The following is an 18,860-nucleotide window of genomic DNA, read 5'->3' on the forward strand; positions in this document are numbered from 1 at the left end:
ATGATCAACATGGTGTCACAGGGCTCCTGGAAAATCAAGTCAGATGCTTTTCCTCCTCTGCTCAGAGTCCTTTCGTGATCAAAGATGGAGAATGACTGCAGGCAAAGACCTGGAGGAGTTTGAAGCCTCTTGAGGTGCTTGTGGGATTGTAAAATGGTGCAGCCTCAAAAGGTAAACATAGGGGTCCCCTAAGACCCAGCAGTTCCACTCCTGGGTATATGCCCAGGAGAAAGGAAAGAGCATGTCCACACGGAAGCCTGGACGCAAATGTTCACAGCAGCCAAGCAGTGAAAATAACCCACACCCCCATCAGCTGGTGAATAGGTAAATAAAATGTGGCATAACCACACACTGGAATATGACTCAGCATAAAAAGGAATGAAGGGCTGACGCATGCTACACCATGGATGAACCTTGAAAACATTGATAAGTGAAAGAAGCCAGACACAAAGGCCACGTGTATGATTCTGCTTATATAAAATGTCCATAGTAGGCACATCTATGGAGACAAAAAGTAGACCAGTGGTTGCCAGGGGCTGGGGAGAATGAGGAGTGACTGTTACAGGTTTGGGGTTTCATTTTGGAGTGGTGAAAATGTTCTAAAAGTGACGGTAAAAGTGATGGTAATGATGGTTGCACAACTCTGTGAATATACAAAAAACCATCAAATTACACACTTTATTTACTTTTTCTTTTTTTCAAGAGACAGGGTCTCACTCTGTCACCCAGGCTGGAGTGCAGTCTTGAAGTCTTGGGTTCAAACCATCCTCCCGCCTCGGCCTCCTGACTAGCTTGGACAACAAGTATATGCCACTATGCACACCTGATGTTTTCATTTTTGTTGAGACAGGGTCTCACTTTGTTGTCCAGGCTGCTCTCAAAATTCTGGTCATCCTCCCACCCTGGCCTCCCAAAGTGCTGGGATTACAAGTGTGAGCCATCATGCCTGGCCAAATTATATACTTTAAATGGGTGAATGTATGATATGCAAATTATATCTCAATAAAAACTGTTATTTTAAAGAAATGGCCAGGCGTGGTGGCCCATGCCTATAATCCCAGTGTTTTGGAGGCTGAGGCAGGAGGATCCCTTGAGGCCAGGAGTTCGAGATCAGCCTGGGCAACACAGCCAGACACCATCTCTACAAAAAATAAAAAGTTAGCCAGGTAAAGTGGCACACACCTCTAGTTTCAGCTACTGAGGAGGCTGAGGTGGGAGAATCACGTGAGCCCAGGAAGTCGAGGCTGCAGTGAGTGAGCTATGATTGTGTCACTGCACTCCAGCCTGGGCAACACAGTGAGACCCTGTCTCTCAAGAAAACAAAAAGAAAGAAACCTTTCCGTGGCTCCCACCTCATTCAGCATGAAAGCCAAAGCCCTCACCATGGCCCACAAGATCACCACATCTCATACTAGAGAGACAAAGTCAAAACACACCCAGATGGGCACATCTCCCTGACCTCATCCCCCTCCCTCTCCTTGCCCACTCTGCTCCAGCCACATCCTCCTCCCTGGAGCTCCTCCACCTGCTGCCCGGCTCGTGCCCCAGAACCTTTGCACTCCCTGGTCCCCTCCTGGAATGCTCCTCTCCCTAACACCCAGGAGACTCACCCTCCCTTCCTTCAGGTCCTTGCTCCAATGCCATCTTCTCAGCAATGACTTCCTTCCTGCCCACCCTTTGAAAGTACAAACCACCCACAGGACCCTCCCTATCCCCCTTGGCCGCTTCATTTCTCTCTGTGCACCGACTGCCCTCCAGGGCGGGTGTTTGCTTGTTTGATTGGCTTCCTTCCTCTTCTAGGATAAAAAAAGCTCCACGGGGCAGGAATCTGCCTGTTTCGTCCATTGCTGTGCCCCCGGCTCCCGAACAGCACGTGGCCCACAGTAGGCCCTTGGTCGGTGTGTGTGGATGAACCACATCTACCAGAGTCCAAGGTAAAAGCTTGCCTCTGCCGCCGGAACACGCAGCTGCCTGGCATGGCGGCCTGGGGCAAGTTGCTCAGCCTCTCTGTGCCTCGGCTCCCTTATCGGTGCCTTGGGATTGGTCTGAGTCATGCCTGCACCCTGGGGTGGTCATGAGGATTACATGGGCTCATCTTGGTCATATGCTTAGCAAGGTGCCTGTGTGAGGCGGAGCCAACACCTCCTGCAGGCAGCCGCATGCCCTGTGCCCCACCGCAGCCTGGGAAGAATCACGCTCATCCCCAGCGGCAATAGAACACAGTGAATGGAAGCTGAAGAGCTTCCTTAAAGGAGGCACAGCTGGCTCCTGGCGAGCAGAGAGCAGAGATGTGAACCAGTGACTTGCCACACACATGACCACTACGCTGTTTGCTGAGGGAAAGGAAAAAGAGGAAGAAAGTGAAGGAAAGCAAAGAGACGGGTGCGAGAAAGGACAAAATAAAAAGCAAAGGAAGAGGAAACCTTATTTTTTTTTCTTTTGAGGTGGAGACTCGCTCTGTGGCCCAGGCTGGAATACAGTGGTGTGATCTCAGCTCACTGCACCCTCCGCCTCCCGGATTTAAGCAGTTCTCCCTGTCTCAGCCTCCTGAGCAGCTGGGATTACAGGTGCATGCCACACGACTGGCTATTTTTTTTTTTTTTTTTTTTAAGAAGAAGTCTTACTCTGTCGCCCAGGCTACAGTGCAATGGTGTAATCTCAGCTCACTGCAACCTTCTCCTGGGTTCAAGCGATTCTCCCGCCTCAGCCTCCTGAGTAGCTAGGATTACAGGCACCTGCCATCATGCCTGGCTAATTTTTGTATTTTTGTAGAGACGGGATTTCACCGTGTTGGCCAGGCTTGTCTTGAACTCCTGACCTCAGGTGGTCCGCCCACCTTGGCCTCCCAAAGTTCTGGGATTACAGGTGTGAGCCACTGCACCCGGCCAATTTTTGTATTTTTAATGGAGATGCAGTTTTACTATGTTGGCCAGGCTGGTCTCGAACTCCTGGGCTCAAGTGATCCACTCGCCGCGGCCTTCCAAAGTGCTGGGATTACAGGTGTGAGCCACCGCGCCCAGCCAGGAAAGCATTGTAGCCACATCTGCCACCTGGATTGCTGCTGGTGAGGGAGGAAAGAGAGCTCACGTGTGCCTGCTGGATTCATTCAGTTCACATTGAGCTCCTACTCTGTGCTGGGCACTATGTTGGGCGTTTGGGGACCCAGCAGGGACCATAAGCAAGCCCCTAGCCTTGCGGGTCCTGTATGTTAATAGACAAGCAATAACAATTAGTGATAAACATCATCATTGGTGGATTTTATAAAATGTTAGAGCTATGGGCACGGTGGCTCACACCTGTAATCCCAGCACTTTGGCCGAGGCAGGCACTTTGCTTGAGCTCAGGAGTTTGAGACCAGCCTGGCCAACATAGCAAAACCCTGTTGCTACAATAAATACAAAAAAAAAAAAAAATTAGCTGGGCACGGTGGCACGCACCTGTGGTCCCAGACACTCAGGAGGCTGAGGTGGGAGGATCACTCAAGCTCAGGAGGCAGAGGTTGCAGTGATCCAAGATGGCATCACTGCACTCCAGCCTGGATGACAGAGCAAGACCCCATCTCAAAAAACAAAACAAAAAGATATTAGAGCTGTGCTATCCAATACAGTAGCCACTGGCCCTATGTGGCTATGGGACACTTGACACGGGGCTAGTCTGAATGAGATATGCCATGTCATATACATCCCAGACTTCAAAGGCTTCATATGAAAAGAGCGTAAAACATCTCAATATTCTTATATTGATTACACATTGAAATGACACTATTTGAATATCACCGATAAGGGAGCCGGGGCACAGACAGGCTGAGCAACTTGCCCCAGGCCACCATGCCAGGCAGCTGCGTGACCCGGCGGCAGAGGCAGGCTTTTACCTTGGACTCTGGTAGACGTGGTTCATCCACACACACTGACCAAGGGTTGAATAATATTACAAGTTAAATTAATTTCACCTGTTTCTTTTTACTTTTTAAAATATGACCCCTAGAATTCTTTTACCTTTTTTCTTTTTTCAGAACAGGTTCCTCTGTCATAAAATTTTTAAAATTGTGTGTGTGGTTTGTGCATGCTGCATTTCCATGGGACAGGCAGTTAGAGGACAATGCATGCTTTAGGGGGAAAACAGAACAGTGTAAATGCTGCTGGGGGAGAGGGGTTGCCATTTAAATGGGGTGTTTGAAGACAGCCTCAGTGAGAAGGTGACATTTGGGCAAAGACCTGCAGGAAGTGCAGGAATGTGTTGAGATCCAGGGAAGAACATTCCAGGCAGAGGGAATAGCCAGGGCAACGACTCTGAGGCAGGAGGTGCCTGCATAGATTTTAATCAGAATGCGAATCTCTCATGTTGCTACAAGTGACTTTTTAGGAGCTGTTTCTCTTCAGTAGGTCAAAATGCCCCCTGCAATATTGTGAATATCAGAGAAGGTCTCCAGAGCCCCCAAACAGCCCCTCCAGAAACTTAGCCTCTGCCCCTGGACTTTAGCCCCTGTGCTAGAGTCTGAATGTGTCCCCTGAAATTTGTACGTTGAAACCTAATTACCATGTGATGGTATTAGGAGGTAGGGCTTTTGGGAAGTGACGAGGTCATGGGGGCAGAGGCCTCATTGATGGGATTAGGGCCCTGACACACGAGGCTCTAGAGAGCTGCATCTCCCCTTCCACCAGGCAAGGACACAGAGAGAAGCTGCCATCTGTGAACCAGGACGCAGGGCCTCACCACCATCAAATCTGCTGGCGCCTTGATCTTGGACTTCCCACCCTCCAGAAATGTGAGAAATAGATGTCCGCCGTCTGTAAGCTCTCCCCGTCTATGGTACTCTGTTTTAGAAGCCTGAGCAGACTGAGATGCCCTGTAAATCCTGTCTTCCTTCAGAATCATGCCTTTCTGAGTCCCCGATCACTGACTTCCCTCCAGGAGTCTTTCCTCTCTGACTCAGGGCTGGCGATCAATCCTCGCCTTTGTCCCTGGCCTTTGGGGACTCTGATATGTCCTCTCTGGCAAGGGCTAACCCTCCAACACAGACGTGCTTTCCAGGACAAAGGTGCAAGTGTGTGGGGAGGACCCAGCTGGCAGCCGCGAGCTAATACGTTGCTCCGTGGGCCAGGTCACTGGAGGACAGAAGTTTCTATCAGCTGCCACTCTCAACAGCAGCTGGAGAAAGGAAGATGATTCCTATCCCAGGACCCAGAAGATTCCTCTGAGACCACCTGGTCCTGTCCTACCTACCAGAGAAGGGATGGACATGCTCATTCATTCATTTATGTGGCAAATACTTGCTGAGCACTCGCTATGTATCAGGCCTACTGTGTGCTAGGGCCTGGGGGTAGATAGGGAAGAAAGCAGGCAGGTCCTCTCTGCCCTGGCCTTACTTTTTTTTGAGACAGGGTATGGTTCTGTCACCCAAGCTGGAGTGCAAAGCTCACTGCAGCCTCCACCCCCTGGGCTCAAGCGATCCCCCCGCCTCAGCCTCCTACAGACATGTGCCACCACACCAGCTAATTTTTTGTTTTGTTTTGTTTTGAGACAAGAGTCTTGCTCTGTCGCCCAGGCTGGAGTGCAGTGGTGTGATGTCAGCTCACTGCAGCCTCTGCCTCCCGGGTTCAAGCGATTCTCCTGCCTCAGCCTCCCTCCCGAGTAGCTGGGACTACAGGCGCCTGCCACCACTCCCAGCTAATTTTTGTATTTTTTAGTAGAAATGGGGTTTCACCATGTTGGCCAGGCTGATCTTGAACTCTTACCTCAAATGATCCACCCACCTTGGCCTCCCAAAGTGCTAGGATTATAGGTGTGAGCCCCTGCACCCAGCCAAGCTAATTTTTTTTAATTTTTATTTTTTTTAATAGAGGTGGGTGTCGCACTATGTTGCCCAGGCTAGTCTCGAACTCCTGGAGTCAGGCGATCCTCCCACCTCGACCTCCCAAAGTGCTGGGATTATAGGTGTGAACCACCACGTCTGGTCTGCCCTGGCCTTTTTAGTAAGGGAAAGAGAGAGAGATATTAAAATATATATATGGTTTTTAAATTTATCTATAAATATATGTATAAGCAAATAAATAGATAAGGATTATAGATGGTGCTACGTGCTAATGAGAGAAATAAAAAGGTAATGCCACAGGGAGATGGGGGCTGGCGGGGGGAGACCGGAAGGGTGAGAGCTGGGGAGGACCTTTCTGGCAAACAAACCAGCAAGTGCAAAGGCCCTGTGTCAGGGAGGTGCTCAGTGTGCCCAAGAAACAGACAATCAGGGACCACTGCACCTTAGACGGTGCAGTCACCCCGGTTTATACCTCTTGCCCCAATAGTATCATTAATAGCACCTCCAAGTCACTGCATGTGGGGTGGTCTGTGATACCCCAACTGCACTGAACTGAAACACACAGGCTGGCTGCAGCTCTTGAGCAGAGGTCACGGTCCCTGGAAGGCAGCCCTCTCTCGACTCCTCTCTCCTCCCGGGTTCCAGGTGACACTCCCTGCCCTCCTCCCCTCAGCCCCAGGGTGGGGAGCAGCTTCACTCTCCCTTTCGTTTTCCCTGCGCCTTTGTATATATCTTCAAAGTCCCCAATTTTGAGTGTTCTCTCCACTTCCTGCTCAGACTACTACAGGAACTGATTCTGTGGTGGGAAAGGAATTAGAGGAGAGAAAGAGAGGCTCAGAGGCAGTGTCCAACAGCTGCGGTAGAAGCCTGGAGGTAACGGCCAGCACAGTGGCTCACACCTGTAATCCCAGCACTCTGGGAGGCTGAGGCGGGAGGATGGCTTGAGGCCAGCAAGTTCAAGACCAGCCTGAGCAGCATGGTGAAACCCCATCTCTACTAAAAATACACAAAATTAGCCGGGCGTGGTGGCACATGCCTGTAGTCCCAGCTACTCGGGAGGCTGAGGCGGGAGCATTGCTTGAGCCCAGGAAGTAGAGGCTGCAGTGAGACACGATCATGCCACTGCACTCCAGCCTGGGCAACAAGAGTGAAACCCTGACTCAAAAATAAAGAAAAAAAGAAAGTAGGCTGTCTTTAGGAAGAAAAAAAAAAAGAAGAAGAAGGCTACTAGTTTTAACTGACTAATAGTTTAAAACAGCAAGTCTGGAGCCAGACAGTCCAGGTTCAAAACCCTGCTCTCCTATGGACACGTTACTTAACTGTCTGGGCCTCGATTGCCCCATCTGTAAAATGGGGCTAATAAGACCCACCTCAGAGGTGTGGAATAAGTGAATCGCTTGAACCTGGGAGGTGCAGGTTGCAGTGAGCTGAGATCATGGCACTGCACTCCAGCCTGGGCGACAGCAAGACTCTGTCTCAAAAAACAAAAAACAACAAAAAGAAATTAACATAGAATTACCATGTGATGCATCAATCTCATTTCTGGGTATCAAAGAAATGAAACTGGGAACTTGAAGAGGAATCTGGCCACCGCGTTCATTGCAGTGCTGTTCACGATGGCCCAACGGTGGGAGCAACCCGAGTGTCCGCTGATGGGTGGTGGGTAAGAAGCTGGGGCCCATCCACACGGTGGAATAGGATTCAGCCTGGAAAAGGAAGGACTTTCTGACGCATGCTGCGACATGCACGGGCCTTGAGGAAGTTATGCGAGTGAAATAAGCCACAACAGGACAAATACCGTACGATTCCATTTGCATGAGCTCCCTAGAGTAGCCAGATCCACAGAGACAGAAAGGAGAATGGTGGATGCCAGGGGTTGGGGGAAGAGGGAAAGGGGAATTATTGATCAATGCATATGCAGTTTCTATTTTGCAAGATGAGAAAGTGCCAGGAGGGATGGTGGTGATGGTTACACAACAATGTGGATGTCCTTAATGCCACTGAAATGTACACTTAGAAATGGTTAAGATGGTAAAAACAAACAAACTACACAACAAAAGGCTGAGCCAGAGAGAGGGTAAGAGCCTCCCACAAAGTGCAAGTTTGGGGTCAAGAAATCTGTTAGGAGACTTGAGGGGACCTGAGCAATGAGGAGCAGCTGTGATCTGTCTTTGATCGAGAACCAGGGAGGCAGAGATAAGATGTGAGTGGGGCGGGCTCAAGGAGGACAGCAGGTCCACCGGGCCCTCTGGAGTGTTCTCTGCGCCTCCAGACAGGGAAATGAGGGGACTCGGGGCCCCCAAACTGTCCCCAAGCCCACTCCTGGGGACTTTCTAACTTTTCCACCCTGTCCTGAGCCACAGAGAAAAGTGCTGGTGAGTGTGACAGGAGTCCGTGTCAGCTTCCCTGAGCAACACAGACTCAGACCCAGGTTCTGTCCCAGAAAGGAGTCCCCACCACACGGGGAGGAGGGATCGGAGCCGCCCAAGAGGGTTTTCGTTATATTCACACTCTGGGCGACACAGACTGGATTTCTAGGCAAGTTGCTCATCTTCTCAAGGCCCTGGCTGCCCCTCTGAGCCCCAGGTATTCCCTCTGAGCTCCAGCTGCCCTTCTCAGCCCACAGTATCCCCTCTGAGTCTTGGGTGCCCCTCTGAGCCCTGGGCCCCCTCTGCACAGTGGGAATGAGAGGTGTACCAAGGTTGGAACAGTGGATACAGCCCCCAGCCTATTCAAACTCGGGTTGCTATTTCTTATCACTGTGCGCCGGTAACTCTAAAAAATGTCAGCGATAAAACAATCCTCCTGAAACAATCTTTTATTGGTCTAAGTCTGAACTGGGAGTTGGCAAACTACAGCCCAAAGGCCAAACCTGACCCCCAGCCTGTTTTTGTAAATAAAGTTTTATTGACCTGACCCCCAGCCTGTTTTTGTAAATAAAGTTTTACTGGAACCCAGACACACCTATTCATATAGTTTATGGCTGTGTCCAGGCTACAATGGCAGAGTTGAGGAATTTTAACAGAGGCCCTGTAGTGCAAAAAGTTAAAATAGTTATTATCTGTTGCTTTACAGAAAGAGTTTGTCAATCCTTGGACTAAACAATTGCTGTGGTTGAGTTTTAATAATACATATGTGAGTTTCAGATTAGTACAACCATATTACTTTCCTTTTAATAAATATTGTATTCCTCATGGAGTTTAGTTCAGAGAACTCCACATGCCCCTGCACACACACAGACACACACATTGACACACACAGACACACAAACACATGCAGAGACACACACAAACACAGACACATTGACACACACAGACACACACATTAACACACTCAGACAAACACATGCAGAGACACACACAAACACAGACACATTGACACACACAGACACACACATTAACACACTCAGACAAACACATGCAGAGACACACACAAACACAGACACATTGACACACACACACATTAACACACTCAGACACAAACACATGCAGAGACACATACAACACACAGACACACAAACACACACACAGACACACACATTGACACACACACGGAGACACACACATTGGCACACACAGACACACAAACACATGCAGAGACGCACACAACACACACAGCCACACACACAATATTTTACTGAATTTGAATAAATATCTCTTTTTTTCTTTATTTCTACACAACAGGGATATAAAAATAAATATCAGGCTGGTCGGGGTGGCTCACGCCTGTAATCTCAGCACTTTGGGAGGCTGAAGCAGGAGGATAACTTGAGCTCAGGAGTTCAAGACCAACCCTGGCAACACAGTGAGACCCTATCTCGAAAATAATTTTTTCTAATTTAAAAGAAAGGAGAAGTTGGGGGTGGTTCACGGGTACAAAAAAAATCATTTAAAAGAATGACTAAGACCTACTGTTTGCACAATGGGGTGACTAGAGTCAATCATAACTTAATTGTACGTAGTAAAATAACTAAAAAAGTAGAATTGGAGGCTGGGTGCGGTGGCTCACGCCTGTAATCCCAGCACTTTGGGAGGCCGAGGCGGGCAGATCACAAGGTCAGGAGTTCGAGACCAGCCTGGCCAACATGGTGAAATCCCGTCTCTACTAAAAATACAAAAATTAGCTAGGCATGGTGGTGGGCGCCTGTTTTCCCAGCTACTCAGGAGGCTGAGGCAGGAGAATCACTTGAATCTGAGCGGCGGAGGTTGCAGTGAGCTGAGATCGTACCATTGCACTCCAGACTGGGCAACAAGAGCAAAACTCCATCTCAAAAAAAAAAAAGAGTAGAATTGGATTGTTTGTAACACAAAGGATGAATGCTTGAGGGGATGAACACGCCATTCTCCATGACATGATTATTACACTTTGCTTGCCCATATCAAAACATGTATCCCATAAATAGATACACCTACCGTGTACCCACAAAAATTTTAAAAATTAAAAAGATGATCCACTCAGAGGTCAAATACGAGATACATGCTGATGGGGACAAGTAATACCTCAGAGGGTTTTTGTGAGGATGAAATTAAACAAGTGTGATGATAGATACCATTGGTGCCTTTCTGAAATTCATTCTTTCTCACCCCTTCTTTCTTGAAGGCAGAGGGTCTATCTGCTTCCCGGCAGTCACAGATGCTCAAAGAGGGGGACCTCATTTTCCCATCTGGAAGAAATCCTGATTATTCTCAGCCATCTTGGTAATACAGTTCCTCTCACTACGATTGGCTTAGGGGTGGACATGTGAGCACATGCTGGTGAAAAACACGAGAGGGGGTGAGCTGGGGGAATTCTTGCAAAGGTTTCATTGCTGATAAAAATGGGCCAAGGAAGAGATGCTTCCTGCATGTGTCCTGTTGGATGAGATGCCCAGACAGAGGCAGCCACTGTGCCCTGCAGAAAATGCCAGAGCAGAGAGATGCAGAGAACCTGGCTCTTCAGGGATCCCCTTAACATTGAAACTGAGAGCCAACTGGGCGCAGTGGCTCACACAGGTAATCCCAGCGCTTTGGGAGGCCGAGGCGGAAGGATTGCTTGAGGCCAGTAGCTCAAGACCAACCTAGCCAACATAGTAAGACCCTGTCTGTATTTTTAAAATACAAATATAAATAAATAAAATTTAAAAAGAAATTGAGAACGCCAGGCCCCGTGGCTCATGCATGTAATCCCAGCACTTTGGGAGGCCAAGGTGGAAATATTGCTTGAGGCCAGTAGTTCAAGTCCAGTCTGGCCAATATAGTGAGACCCTGTCTCTATTTTAAAAATAAAAAGCCTGGGCACAGTGTCTCACACCTGTAATCTTAGCACTTTGGGAGGCCAAGGCAGGTGGATCACCCAAGGTCAGGAGTTCGAGACCAGTCTAGCCAACATGGCTAAACCCCATCTCTACTAAAAATACAAAAATTAGCCGGGCATGGTGGCACATACGTGTAATCCCAGTTACTCAGGAGGCTGAGACAGGAGAATCGCTTGAACCTGGGAGGTGGAGGTTGCCATGAGCCAAGATCACGCCATTGCACTGCAGCCTGGGCAACAGAGTGAGACCCCATCTCAAAAAAAAAAAAAAAAAAGAAATCGAGAACCCCAAAGCTGCCCTATCTCAGGACTTCCCCTTATATGGAAATAATAAATATCTTTATTGTTAAACCTCTTGGGTGCTTTCTAGGACTTTCAGCCAAAAGCAGTCTCAATGGCTACAGATATAAACCCGGCTGGCAAGTAGCCAGCAGCCACAATCAACAGTTTTATTGACTTTGTCCTTCAGTGAGTATTCACGGAGTGCCCTCAGTGCACCAGGACTGGGCACTGCAGCTCATGAAAAGGGATTTCTTTCCTAGAGGCGCACTCCAGAGGCTGCAGACAGACACCAAAGCAAGTCCAGGAATAAGGCATCAAAACAGCTTCAGATAATGTTCAATACTGGCAAGAAACAAAACCCAGCGGTTTGAGAGAGAGCGAGGGAGGGTGTGGGCTCTCTGGAAAGGTGACATCTAACAGAGAACTGAATGAAGAGCCAACCATGGGAAGACCCAGAGACAGCATTCCAGGCGGAGGGCACGGCACACGCAAAGGCCCTGAGGTAGGAGTGAACGTTGTGCGTCGGAGGAACTGAACCGTGGAATGTGAGAGCATCACAATCGTGGCAGCAGCTTTCAAGAAAGTATGTAAAAGCGAACAAAAGGTCCACAGTCCGAATTTCTCGCCTCCCTTTTTTAAAATTTTTTAAATTTTTTTTTTTTGAGACAGGGTCTCTCTGTCGCCCAGGCTGGAGTGCAGTGGCGCAAACTTGGCTCACTGCAGCCTCAAACTCCTGGGCTCAGGCAATCCTCCCACACCAGCCTCCAGAATAGCTGGGACTACAGGCACCTGCCACCATGCCTGGCTAGTTTTTGTATTTTTTTTGTAGAGATGAGGGTCTCACTGTGTTGCCCAGGCTGGTTTCAAATTCCTTGGCTGAAGGGATCCACCTGCCTCGTCCTCCCAAAGTGCTGGGATTACAGGCATGAGCCACTGCGCCCAGCCTTCTCCCCTTTTCTTTGGGCTTTTGCTCCCGGGCCCAGTGTTTAAGGGCTCTGCTATGTTGGAATCGGAGATGAGTTTTTGAGGTTCACTTTCTAACTCAAGAACCACCTGACCTCTCACCATGCATGGGCCTGAAGAATACAGGCTCTTTTTTTTTTTTTTTTTTTTTGAGACAGAGTCTCACTCTGTCACCAGGCTGGAGCGCAATGGCGCAATCTTGCTCACTGCAACCTCCACCCCCCGGGTTCAAGCGATTCTCCTGCCTCAGCCTCCCAAGTAGCTTGGATTACAGGCGCCCGCCACCATATCTGGCTAACTTCTGTATTATTAGTAGAGACGGGGTTTCACCATGTTGGCCAGGCTGGTCTCAAACACCTGACCTCGTGATCCGCCTACCTCGGCCACCCAAAATGCTGGGATTACAAGCATGAGCCACCATGCCTGGCCGAACATAGGCTTTTAAAATGAAAGCCGAAGTTTCATGCTTCAGCCTAACCAAACAGCTCCATGTACAGCTAGTCCCCATCTGTTTTGCCTGTTTTCCTACTGGACCAACATTTTCCTTCCTGCCCAGAAAACTGCAGCTCTTGCCACTGGCCCCTTGTCTCCAACACCCACCCGCTCTGCCCAGGGCCCACTGAGGCCCAGGGATACCGTCCACAGCATCAGAGAGGCCAGCTGCCATGGAGCCAGGCAGGAGGTGCCTCCCTGAAACCAGCGTGGGTACCAAGAACACCGGAGCTTAGGAGATGCCCTTGCCCTTCAACGCAGAACCGCAAAGCTGTCAGTTTCTTTCCTGAGGGGGAGCTGTTCTTAGGCTGCAGGCCGAGGCGTCTGCCAGGGATGGCTGGAGCCCACGGAGAAGCTGGTTCCAAAAATATTCTTTGGGCTGGGCGCAGTAGCTCACGCCTGTAATCCCAACACTGGGAGGCCGAGGCAGGAGGATTGCTTGAGCTCAGGAGTTCAAGACCAGCTTGGGCCACTTGGCGAAACCCCATCTCTACAAAATACAAAAATTAGCTAGGTGTGGTGGCAAACGCATCTGTAGTCCCAGCTACTCCAGAGGCTGACTCAGGAGGATCGCTTGAGCCCCGGAGGTTAAGGCTGCAATGAGTCATGATCACGCCACTGCAGCCCAGCCTGGGTAGCAGAGTGAAACTCTGTCTCAAAAAAAAAAAAAAAAAAAAAAGGTGGAGGGGGCCAGGCGTGGTGGTTCATGCCTGTAATCCTAGCACTTTGGGAGGCCGAGGCAGGTGGATCACTTGAGGTCAGGAGTTCGAGACCAGCCTGGACAACATGGTGAAACCCATCTCTAATTAAAATACAAAAATTAGCCAGGCATGGTGGTGGGCACCTGTAATCCCAGCTACTTCGGAGGCTGAGGCAGGAGAATCACTTGAACCCAGTGAGCCAAGATCACACCACTGCACTCCAGCCTGGGAGACAGAGCAAGACTCAGCCTCAAAAAAAAAAAAAAAAAAAAGACAAAACAAAAACAAAAACAAAAATATCCTTTGGAAAACAATGGGCAGAAATACCTTTCTGGGCACATCTGGTGGTAGCTGAGGCTCCTGTTTGGGCAGGGATGGGCAGTGCCAAGGAGGACCACTGGATACACACTCACAGGGTCATTTGTGAAACTTCTTTTCAGAGCAAGGTTTTGCTCTGTCACCCAGGCTGGAGCGCAGTGGGGTGATCACAGCTCACTGCAGCCTCAAACTCCTGGGCTCAGGTGATCCTCCCTAGTAGCTGAGACAACAGGCACCCGCCACCACACCCAGCTCTGTCAGACTGTGCCGACTGAGCACTTCCTATGGGCAAGGGGGCACGTTAATCACCTTCTCATAAAGATCACACACCAGTGGGACAAAGAGATTCTTCTCACACCAATGAGTCTGCCGTGACACCTGAGAAAAACGCTTTCAGGGAGAGGAATCCACCTCGGTGAGGGCGCATTCCAGGGGCACAGAGTGGACCTTTTTCAAAGCGAGTGGGATTGTGTTACTTCCTGCTTGAACTCTGTTGGTTTCCTGTTGCATAAACTCCAGGTCCTCCCCGGGCCGCCCTCCTCTGCCTCCCTCTCCGCTCTCTGGGATGCAGCCACCCTGGCTTCCTTCAGGTTCTTCTTATGGGGTCAGCCTGTGCCCACCGCAGGACCTCAGCACAGGCTCTGAGCCCCGCTTCAAATGCTCCTCTTGTTTAAAAGGGCTCCACGGAGGCTTTTTTGAGGGGCAGCTCCAACATCACCTCCTCAAAGAGGCCTTCCTCAACCAGCCCATCTAAAGTAACCCTCTTCTCTGGCACAGGGCTCGCACCTGTAATCCCAGCACTTTAGGAGGCTGAGGTGGGCCGATCACTTAAGTTCAGGAGTTCGAGACCCTCCTGGCCAATATGGTGAAACCCCATCTCTCCTAAAAATACAAAAATTAGCCAGGTGCGGTGTGCACCTGTAATCCCAGCTACTCGGGAGGCTGAGGCAAGAGAATCACCTGAACACGGGAGGCAGAGGTTGCAGTGAGCCGAGGTTGCACCACTGCACTCCAGCCTGGGCGACAGAGTGGGACTCTGTCTCAAAAAAAAAAGAAAAAAAATTAACTGGGCGTGATAGGTGTGTCTGTAGTTCCAGCTGCTCCGGAGGCTGAGGCGGGAGGATTGCTTGAGCCTGGGAGTTCAAGGCTGCAGTGAACCATGATTGTACCACTGCACTCCAGTCTGGCCAACAGAGTGATACCCTGTCTCTAATTAATTAATGCTCTTTATGTCGTCGTCCTGTTTTATTTTCATCACACCCTGACATCATCTGTCCTGATTTTTCACCACTTGTTTCCTCCATGTTTCTGTAGAGAAACACCACGAGGGCAAAAACCTTACCTGGCCTCACAGCTGAATCCCCAGCACCAGCACAGGGCCCGGTGCATACAAGGGGCATGATGGTTTGTGGAATGAATGAATGAATGCATGAATGAGAGACCTAACCCCATTGGAGGAAGTCAGGAAAGGCTTGCTGAAGAAGTGGTATCTGAAGTGGCATTGACGGGTGAGAAGGAGTTGGGCTGTGCACCCCGACTTTGGCCAATGATTAGAACTCCCTGGGGGCCAGCGCTTGTACCCCGCCCTCAGCGGTTTCCCAGGGTCTGGGTCGGGCACAGGGGTTGGTGTGTGTTGAAACTCCCTGTGTGATTCTCATATGCACACTAGGCTGAGAACCGTTCATCGTGGGCCTTTGTTCTCCTCCAGGTGTTCTCCAGAGCAGCAGCAGCACCAGGCCACCTGGAAATGTGATAGAAATGCAGGTTCTCAGGCTGGGTGTGCTGGCTCACACCTGTAATCCCAGCACTTTGGGAGGCCAAGGCTGGAAGATAACTTGAGCCCAGGAGTTTGAGGTCAGCCTGGACAACATAGTGAGATCCCATCTTTGCAAAAAAAATTTTTTTTAATTAGCCAGGCACGGTGGCAAGTGCCTCTAGCCCCAGCTACTCAGGTAACTGGGTAGAATTGTGTCCCTCCAAAAAATGATATGTCCAAGTCCTAGGCCCCTGGTCCCTGTGATTGCAGCCTTATTTGGAAATAGGGTCTTTGCAGATGCAATTAAATCAAGAGGAGGGCCTGCAGGATTCGGGCGGGGCCTAATCCAATAGGACAGGGGTCCTTATAAGAAGAGGGACATCGGGCCGGTGGGGGGATCTCTTGAGCCTGGGAGGTGGAGGCTGCAGTGAGCCATGTTCACACCACTGCACTCCAGCCTGAGCAACAAAGCAAGAGCCTGTCTAAGAAAGAAAGAGGAAGGAAGGAAGGCAGATTCTGAGTCAAAGAAAGGAAAATTGATTCTGAGTGAAAGGAAGGGAGGGAGGGAGGAAGGAGGAAGGAAGGAAAGAAAGGAAGGAAGGAAGGAAAAGAAAGAAAGAAAGAGGGAAAGAAAAGGAAGGAAGGAAGGAAGCAAGGAAGGAAGGAAAGAAGGAAAGCAGATTCTGAGTTCTCACCCCAGACCTGTGACTCAGACACTGGGGAGTAAGGCCCAGGAATCTGCATTTTCACAAACCCTCCAGGGGCTTCTGACTCACTCTGGAGTGATGGGTGAAGTGGAATCTTCCAGAAGGACAAATGCTTTCAGCCATGTCTGGTGTCAGAGGCAGGAGCTCCCACACTTATGTGCTGCCTGGCTCCTCACCAAGACAGGTGCTAGACTATCTCTGAGACTATCTTTTCCCTTGAGGCAGCTGAGAGCTGGAGCAGCTTCAGATGCCTCCAGATCCTGGGCCCTTGAACTTCAACTCGAACTTGGCTCTAAAGTGTCGCCCTCAGCAAGAGTCAATGCAATTGGGCCCTGGCTCCGTGAGTGTGTGGACAGGGGCCTTGCTCGCTCCTTCTTCCCCAGCCCTGCCCCATGGGGGAGAGAGAGAGGTCGTCAGGTGAGACGGAGTTTGTTTCAGCAATGTGTTTATGAGTCCCAAGAACTTAGGATAAAGTTTCTGAAATACTAGCCTGAGGATGTCCCTCTTTGAGAAAAAGGGAAAAAGGACACCGCGGTTACCCCAGCTTTGTTATTCATGTAACAACAGCAGGGCATTTGAGTTCTTTCTCTTTTCATCCTACTTCCACTCCCACATCTAATCACTAACATTTCTCTTGTTTTGCTGTTTGTTGCTTCCTTTCATTCTCCCCATCTGAGGTGGGTAGAATTGTGTCCCTCCAAAAAATGATATGTCCAAGTCCTAGGCCCCTGGTCCCTGTGATTGCAGCCCTATTGGGAAATAGGGTCTTTGCAGATGCAAATGCAATTAAATCAAGAGGAGGGCCTGCGGGATTCTGGCGGGCCCTAATCCAATAGGACAGGGGTCCTTATGAGAAGAGGGACATCCGGCCGGGCGCGGTAGCTCACGCCTATGATCTCAGCACTTTGAGAGGCCGAGGTGGGCGGATCACCTGAGGTCAGGAGTTCGAGACCAGCCTGCCCAACGTGGTGAAACCCCGTCTCTACTAAAACTACAACAAATTAGCTGGGCGTGGTGGCGGGCGCCTGTAATCCCAGCTGCTCAGGAGGCTGAGGCAGGAGAATCATTAGAACCCGGGAGGCAGAGGTTGCAGTGAGCCAAGATCGTGCCACTGCACTCCAGCCTGGGCAACAAGAGCGAAACTGCACCTCAAAAAAAAAAAAAACAAAAAAGAAGGAGAAGGACATCTTGTCACAGAGGCACATACAAAATGTCATGTGCCATTGAGGCAGAGATTGCAGTGCTGTATCTGCAAGCCAAGAAATGCCGAGGGCTGCTGGCAGCCACCAGAGGTCGAAGGAGGCAAAGAAGGCTTCTCCCCACCCCAGGCTTCAGAGGGCTCTGCTGATGCCTTCGTTTCTGATTTCTGCCCTCCAGAAAGGTAAGAAATGCATTTCTGTTGTTCTGAGCCACCCAGTTGGTGGCACGTTGTCCCGCAGGCCCAAGGGACTTACGTACCCTCTCCACCCTCTTCCTTTAGCCCAGCGAGCATTCTTGCACTTGAGCAAACAGCAGAACCACCTGAAGGTTTAGTGAAACCCAGATGGCTGGCCCCGCCCCTGGAGTGCCTGATTCAGTAGGTCTGGGTGGGCCTGATAACTGCATTTTCAGCAAGTTTCCTGAACACGCTGGTGCTGCTGGTCTGGGGACACACTTTGAGAACTGCTGATCCAGATCACACCATCTCCTGCCTGGATGACAGCTCCAATCCCCTAACTGGCCGGAACCCTCTCCCCTCCTCCCTTCCCCCTCCACCGGCAGGCAGGCTGAGCTTCCTAAAACACCTAGGAAATTGTCACTCCCCAGTGTAGAATCTCCAGGGGCCTCTCACGGTCTGCAGGACAAAGTCCAAACACCTTCGCAGGCCACTGCAATTGCCTGGTCTCAGCTGAGGTGCTCAACACAGACTCCCCACCCACCCCCAGGCACAGGAAGGAAGGGAGAAAGAGATGCTTTCAAGAATTGTTTTTGTTTTATCAAATAATTGTGAATAGACATAGTGTTAGTTTGCTAGGGTTGCCATGCAAAGCACCACAAACCGGGCCGCTTAAAGCAACAGAAAGCTGGGCGCAGTGGCTCATACCTGAAATCCCAGGTCTTGGGGAGGCCGAGGCAGAAGGATCACTTGAGTCCAGGAGTTCGAGAGCAGCCTGGGCAACATGGCGAAACCTTGTCTCTACAAAAAAATACAAAAATTACCTGGGTGTGGTGGTGCCTGGCTGTACTCCCAGCTACTTGGGAGGCTAAGGTGGGAGGATTACCTGAACCCAGGGAAGTTGAGGCTGCAGTGAGCCAAGATTGTGCCAGTGCATTCCAGCCTGGGTGACAGAGTGAGACCCTATCTCAAAAAAATACAAATATATGAATAAACAGAAAGTTTACTCTCTGGAAGTTCTGGAGGCTGGAAGTCTGAGATGGGGATGTCTGCAGGGCCACACTCCCTCTGAAGGCTCCGAGGCTCCTTCCTCACCTCTTCCAGCTTCCAAGGGGCTGGCTGGCAATCCTTGGAGCTCCTTGGCTTGCAGATGCCTCTGCAG

The 18,860-nt window shown here is 50.1% G+C and overlaps 1 protein-coding gene across 5 annotated transcripts in view; it reads right to left on the reverse strand.

The window, feature by feature from the left end:
• SCARB1 (scavenger receptor class B member 1) overlaps positions 1-18,860 on the reverse strand; it is a 128,832-nt gene that overhangs the window by 93,075 nt on the left and 16,897 nt on the right. For 3 of the 5 annotated variants that reach the window (XM_034934816.3, XM_034934815.4, XM_063593766.1), the window contains exons 3-5: positions 18,407-18,499; positions 10,396-15,601; positions 7,183-7,518 (exon numbers count right to left, since the gene is read on the reverse strand). The gene's annotated coding sequence lies outside the window, so the exon portion shown is untranslated. Of the gene's footprint in view, positions 1-1,610; positions 1,897-7,182; positions 7,519-8,776; positions 10,261-10,395; positions 15,602-18,406; positions 18,500-18,860 lie in introns of those variants that run through there. The other 2 variants (XM_063593767.1, XM_034934817.3) reach the window with 2 other exon arrangements.

Source organism: Pan paniscus, chromosome 10, assembly GCF_029289425.2.
Source record: "Pan paniscus chromosome 10, NHGRI_mPanPan1-v2.0_pri, whole genome shotgun sequence".
Lineage (NCBI taxonomy): Eukaryota > Metazoa > Chordata > Mammalia > Primates > Hominidae > Pan > Pan paniscus.